The sequence below is a fragment of the Phallusia mammillata genome, chromosome 3 (assembly GCF_965637545.1).
Source record: "Phallusia mammillata chromosome 3, kaPhaMamm4.hap1.1, whole genome shotgun sequence".
Taxonomy (NCBI): domain Eukaryota; kingdom Metazoa; phylum Chordata; class Ascidiacea; order Phlebobranchia; family Ascidiidae; genus Phallusia; species Phallusia mammillata.
In genome coordinates, this window is record NC_137254.1 from 15,776,261 (window position 1) to 15,782,260 (window position 6,000).

At 36.5% G+C, this 6,000-nt stretch overlaps 1 long non-coding RNA gene across 1 annotated transcript; it reads left to right on the plus strand.

The window, feature by feature from the left end:
• Positions 1 to 3,388: 3,388 nt before the first annotated feature.
• On the plus strand, positions 3,389 to 5,989 carry LOC145220432 (uncharacterized). The gene is made up of 3 exons (XR_013858173.1): positions 3,389 to 4,872; positions 4,937 to 5,049; positions 5,317 to 5,989. It is a non-coding gene; the product is annotated as an uncharacterized LOC145220432 (long non-coding RNA).
• Positions 5,990 to 6,000: the final 11 nt, after the last annotated feature.

Below are 6,000 nucleotides of genomic sequence, written 5' to 3' on the forward strand. Positions count from 1 at the left end.
AGTTTTGTTTGCCATGTGCAGTAGGAGAAAATAATATGTAAAAAGTAGTTTTAACATGTATAAATGCTATACCACTAAAATCTTTAACACTTAAATATTCTTCAAAACTAGAGTGTTGTTATTTAGATGTAACTCAAGATCCTGAAGTGCCATTACTTGATCAAGGAAGGTGAAACTAAGTCTACATCAAGGCCCATGTTGGGAGTGTACTGGCTTTGAAACATCAGAACACTACTTGAAACATCAGACCACTACTATGCCAATAAAAAAACAAAAAAATATTCAGTATTTCAAATGATTTGTTGTTAGTTATGATTTCAATAAAATGTTTCTGGCTATTTTATTTTGTTTCCATGTAGAAAATAAAAAGTTACCATGAAGTTTTGCATGAAAATCCAGGTATTCAATCAGGAACAGGACAGAAATTGTATTTAATAAACAGTAATTGGTTCTGGTAACATATGTTTAATGACATATAAAAAAATCAGGACATAGCAATGTGCAGCAAAGAAAAAAATCACAAAACGTTTTCTTCGTGCATTTTGGTGATTCAAACATTTTATTACTGTACAGTAAACATGTACAGGGAATATGACGTCACAATGTCAATTAATTCAACAGTAGTTAAATAAATATGATTTAAGTATTTTATTGACAAATAAACATTCCATGGCATTTATTTATTTGGCAAACTTTGTTTTGTGTATACGACGTTTCCTAAAGAAGTTGGTCGTTCGCCCAACTTGGCTTCGCTACGCTACGTCCGGTGTGAACACCCCCTTCGCTCAACTTCGCTTCGCTACGCTACGTCCGGTGTGAACGGGCCTTTAATCATGTCAAGCAGCGAAAATGCAAGAAATAAAAATCTCATCAAATTTAGGTATTGTGCTTTGGTGTTATTTTAGTAGGCCAATATTATTATTCTCCATAAAATATGATTCGATCAAATTAGTTGTTCTGCAAGAAGTGGTACGCGTGGCAGTACAGAGCGTCCAAGTGGTACGAGGTCGTAAAAAGGTTGGGAAGCCCTGGTTTAAAAAATGTGTATGTTGCTTAATTGTCTGGCCCCAGCACTATTTTGACTGTAAGTTGTGGCCCACTGCGATAAACAGTTGCACGCCCCTGGTGTAAAACTTCGGCAGTTCCGCTCGATTTATATGACATGATGATATGTATACTGATTTTTCACATTGTAGCGGCCTCTCCATCTTCCGATTATCGTGTCTTACATACTAAAACGATTCGGACAGATTGCCTTCTTTCTTTGACTCTCGTCTTATGTGGCGTATTCGTACCTTGTACTATTCTATTAAGATGTACCTCCAATAAACACCTCGCTACTATATCGCTTTTTACCTCAGTTTAGCTTTTAAGTAAAAAGGGTGCATGAGTTCGTCACAACAACTTTAGGGGTTCACTAGACCAAAAAAGGTTGAAGAGCACTGGTTTAGACCATCGAAGGCTGGTCAACACATGTGATCTGATCACCATTTGACAAAACTAAACTAAAAGTATTTTCTCTGGCAAAAAAAGCATAGCTGATATTAAAATAGGTTTAAATACAGTAGAGTTTCAGAAATGTAATTTTGCTCCGTAAGTAAAATGAGTGTAAACATTTTTTGGTGGAAGATATGTCTGATTATGTTATTCATATCTGTTAGTGCCTCTGGTTTAGTCCCAATGTAAATGCAAGAATTCTTGATTACCTGGGCACTGTGATAAAGTTTTGGAAATATAAGTTTGCTGCAGAAAACTCTGTCATAATATCCAAATTTTGCTCTGTAAGTAAATGAGTATCAACTTTTTTTGGTCTGAACATGTTCTTCATGACTAAGTATTGCTCATCCAGCAGTTTTATTGTAAACAATCGACGTTTCGACGTCCTATACAAGACGCCTTCATCAGGATAATGACATAACTTGCAGGACAAATTTCTTTTAAAGCGACAAAATGCAAACCACACACATGTAAAACAGCGATAACAAGATCACGCGGCTGCAAACTCGCACCACCGTAGCGATAAAACAAGCTCAGTGGTGTAAAAGCGACCGATAATTTATCGGCATTAGAACATCTGTTTTAACGTTCATTGTGTTGGCGCGTGAATGGATGTTCCAAGACTCTAGGAAACTTCGCTTGTGAAAATCAGTTTCCTTCACCAACACTTGAGCAGCAGAAAAGTTAATGCTGTGATGGTGAGTGGTTGCATGGTTTGCCAACGCTGATTTCTTCGCATCCTTCTTGCCCACATCCCTTTCGTGCTCCTTCCGGCGCGTATTTAGACTTCTACCAGTCTTCTACCATGTTCTTCATATCTGTCTGTTAGTGTCTCTGGTTAGTTGTGATGTGAATGGAAGAATCCTTGTGTTTGCTGTTTATATGGGCACTATGACCAGAAAATAAACCCTGATATAAACTGCAACGTAAGAAAGTGATTTTTCCACTGTATGGTGTTCTGCCAGTTTGAGAACTTTCAAAGAACTGTTTGAGTAAGTGCTAAAACAGGAACTTCTTCTTTTATTAGTTGTGGGACAACCCAAAATTGCGGGGCTTTTTAGTTCATTTTTAGATGACTGTTGGTTAGCTTTATCATGCCTCGTGGGGTCTGTAACAGAATTGCACTGTAAAGTTCTGTTGCCTCGTGCCCAGATCGATTTTTAAACTGGATTTCGGGTTTTCTGCGATGGATTTGATGATATCTGCAAAATACCTGTTTTTTTGGTATTCTTTGGCGCCAAAGAAACTTATTCAAATATGTTGGTATGAAGTCCCGTTTAACTTCGTTTCTTCTTAATACTTTATGGGCACTTCTCCACAAGCTTTCAATTTCATTTGTATGGACTCCCGTCGCCGTAACATATTACACAGATTATGTTACTTGTTATTTAACCTCTTTTGCATACTTCCTAAGTTGTTGTATGCCCGCCATTCATCGGTGCGTGGCAAAACGTGCCTCTGAATATCACCTTCCAGGGTTTGTTGTTCTCTTAATAGAACTAACAACATGAAACATTTCCTAAAAACTATTTTTTCTGATCTGCAATTACGGTCTTATTCTAAGTGTACTATGTACATACTTAGTTTTGGTGCGTCGATAACTGTTGAGGGCGATTCGTCGATGGCCACATGTCCTGGCCCGCAAATTATGGTGGAATGTCTCAGTAGTTTTTCTGTACAAATCCAGAAACGAAAAAAAAACGGGTTGTAACTTGTATTACTTTTAATCTTTTACCTCACGAACGCCACACCAATACACCAAGGTTCCTTGCATCCTGCGTCCGCTCTTCTGCCAATTGGTGAACAATGGTTAACAACTGCACCATTATCAAGTCGCTTTTTTTCTAAAAATGAACCCGCTTAAGGGAGTCCTTTCTTCTGCAGTCCCCCCCCCCCCCCAAAAAAAAAATATGAATATAATAATTCGACGTTTGCAGACATTTTTACATTACCTGTATCACACCAAAATAACTATAACAGATACGTTACATTACGTTTGTGGTTAATTAAATATCCCTTGTCTTCAAATAGCTAGCTTTACACCAAAATAACTATAACAGATACGTTACATTACGTTTGTGGTTAATTAAATATCCCTTGTCTTCCGCGTCTCTGGCCGACCTTAGCTGTTGCTGTTTGCTTATATTAACTCCACAGTCGAAACGAAATTGCTTTTTCATTTTCTAAGTCTCTAAGAAAGCACAGCAAAGGGACATTTTTCGGGAGTTTTTTCCAACTAGCAAAGTCATGTTGGAAAACTTATGATAGATTTTTTAGATAAATTTAAAAATATGGTTTTGGGATATTTGAAGTCCTCTAAACTTGTGATTATACTGATTTAATTTGGTTCACATATGTCTGTGCCTGGGTAGGTGTTGTTTTATTTCTGTTCCCACTTCCCATTGTTATTAAAGCATCCATAATATCATTTGAGACATAACTAATTTTGTTTCTATTTTTTTTCTATCTTTTTCTTTATGTTATTTCTTGTGCTTGTACAAAATTATACTTTTTATGGCCAAAACTAAAACCATTTATATACATGTAAAGAGGTTGCAGGTACTTTGTGCATCCTCCGGGAATAAAAACTAAGTTCGTACACACTTTTTTCCACTCAATTTAAAGTAAGACCGTCGTTCTTCTAATCGTTAGGTGTTGCCGCCTCTATTTGAATAAGAACACGAAAGAAATATTTGAATAAGAAAATTATTTAACTTTTGCAAACCTGGAAAAAAAATTCTGTACAATGTCCCCTGTAACACCAAACAAAAATGCAACCTCTAACGTAAGCAGCATCTCATCCAAAGTGGATGTATTGCTGTCACAAATCAGTCAAAACAAAGACGAAATGTCGACCAAACTAAATTCGGTTTTGACTGAGCTTCAAATTATTAGAAAGAGCCGGACATTTTTGTCCAGTAAATATGATTTTATTGAAAAGAAGATTGGTGAACATGAATCCTGTCTGTGCATGTACATGTACTGTACACATCATATAGAAACTCATCGATGTTGAAATGTCTGTAATCCCTAATAAGTTGTGTCCTTCTAGAATAGATTGTACGGGACTGCACTTTTGTACTATGGTAAATAATGGCAAATGGTCGGATATATCAAAAGTGACCAAACCTGGTAAAATTATGTCATCGGTGTTGTTTGTATAAATGTGGTCAATTGCTGACATTGTGTTAAAGGGTGAAATATGGGATGGAATTGTAATTATCAATTTTGCACTCGGGCTTGTTATTATTGCTTTATATTGTTGCATTAAAAATGTGTTTGATTGGGTATTAATGTTGAAATCACCAAGGATGTAGTACTTATCTTTCTTTTTGTTTAATTTAAACAAGCATGCTTCAAAGTTTGTACAAAAGGGTGAGATATTTGGCCCAGGATGTCTATATACAACACCAATAATCACTATTTATTTGTTGTTTAGCTGTAACTCAATCCAGAGATTTTCACATTTGTGCATGTCAATATAATGATGTGCTGAAACTTGGTACACCAAATTTGCTCTGATATACAATCCAACACCTCCTGCTTTTGTTGGTGAGTCATTATGTAAAAAAGTGTATCCACTTAATGATATGTTGGCTGTAGTGTTTGCATGTAATCGTGTTTCAGTTATAGCTATTATATGTGGCCTAATGTTAGCCATATGCAAAAATTCCTCCAAGGTATGTAAATTGCGCACAAGACTTCTAACATTAAAGTGAAGTAGGGTCAGGTCATAAATCGTGGTTGGCTGTACTAGCATTTTGAATTCTTCCATATCTAAGCATTTTGATTGTTTAACATTGGTCATGATGCTTGCAGGGTGCTTTGTTTCAGGTTACTGCTGGGTACATTAAGAAATAAGCAAAGTGACATGAAAATAATTTTCTCCGGGTGCATGCAAAACAAGACACAGCAAGGTGCAAAAAACATTATGAAAAGTACGTACTGATCTGGGTAACCGGTTGATGTTCTATGACATTTCTGCTGATGGTGAAATCTTGTTTTTTATCATGTCCGCCGCATTGTGGATCGCAATAGTGGCTGATGTTTCGTTCTTTTTGAGCAAAATGACACCATTTCTTGTCCATATGAATTTAAATCCATTTTGCCTTTTAAATTGAAGGCATTGATAGAACATTTTTTTGTTTGCCTTAGTTAAACTTTCATTTATGTATATCCGTGGCTGGTGGGCATCTGCTTCAGACACCCTTGCTTTGAATAATTTCGACCGATTGGTGAACATTTCATCCCTGATTTTTCTGCTTGTGAATTTCACAATTATAGGTGCGGAGTGTGTGTTTTGCTCCTTATTGTGTGCATACCCAAGTCTGTGGGAGATGCTGATGTTTTCCTTCTTAAGTGTGATGTTAAGGCGTTTAGCAACAGCAATGACAATTTCATCTGTGCATTCATTATCAGTGTGTGGGACTCCTTTTATTTCCAAGCAGTCTCGTCTGCCGTATTGCTCCAGTGCATTTATTTCATGTTTACTTTCTTCTATGT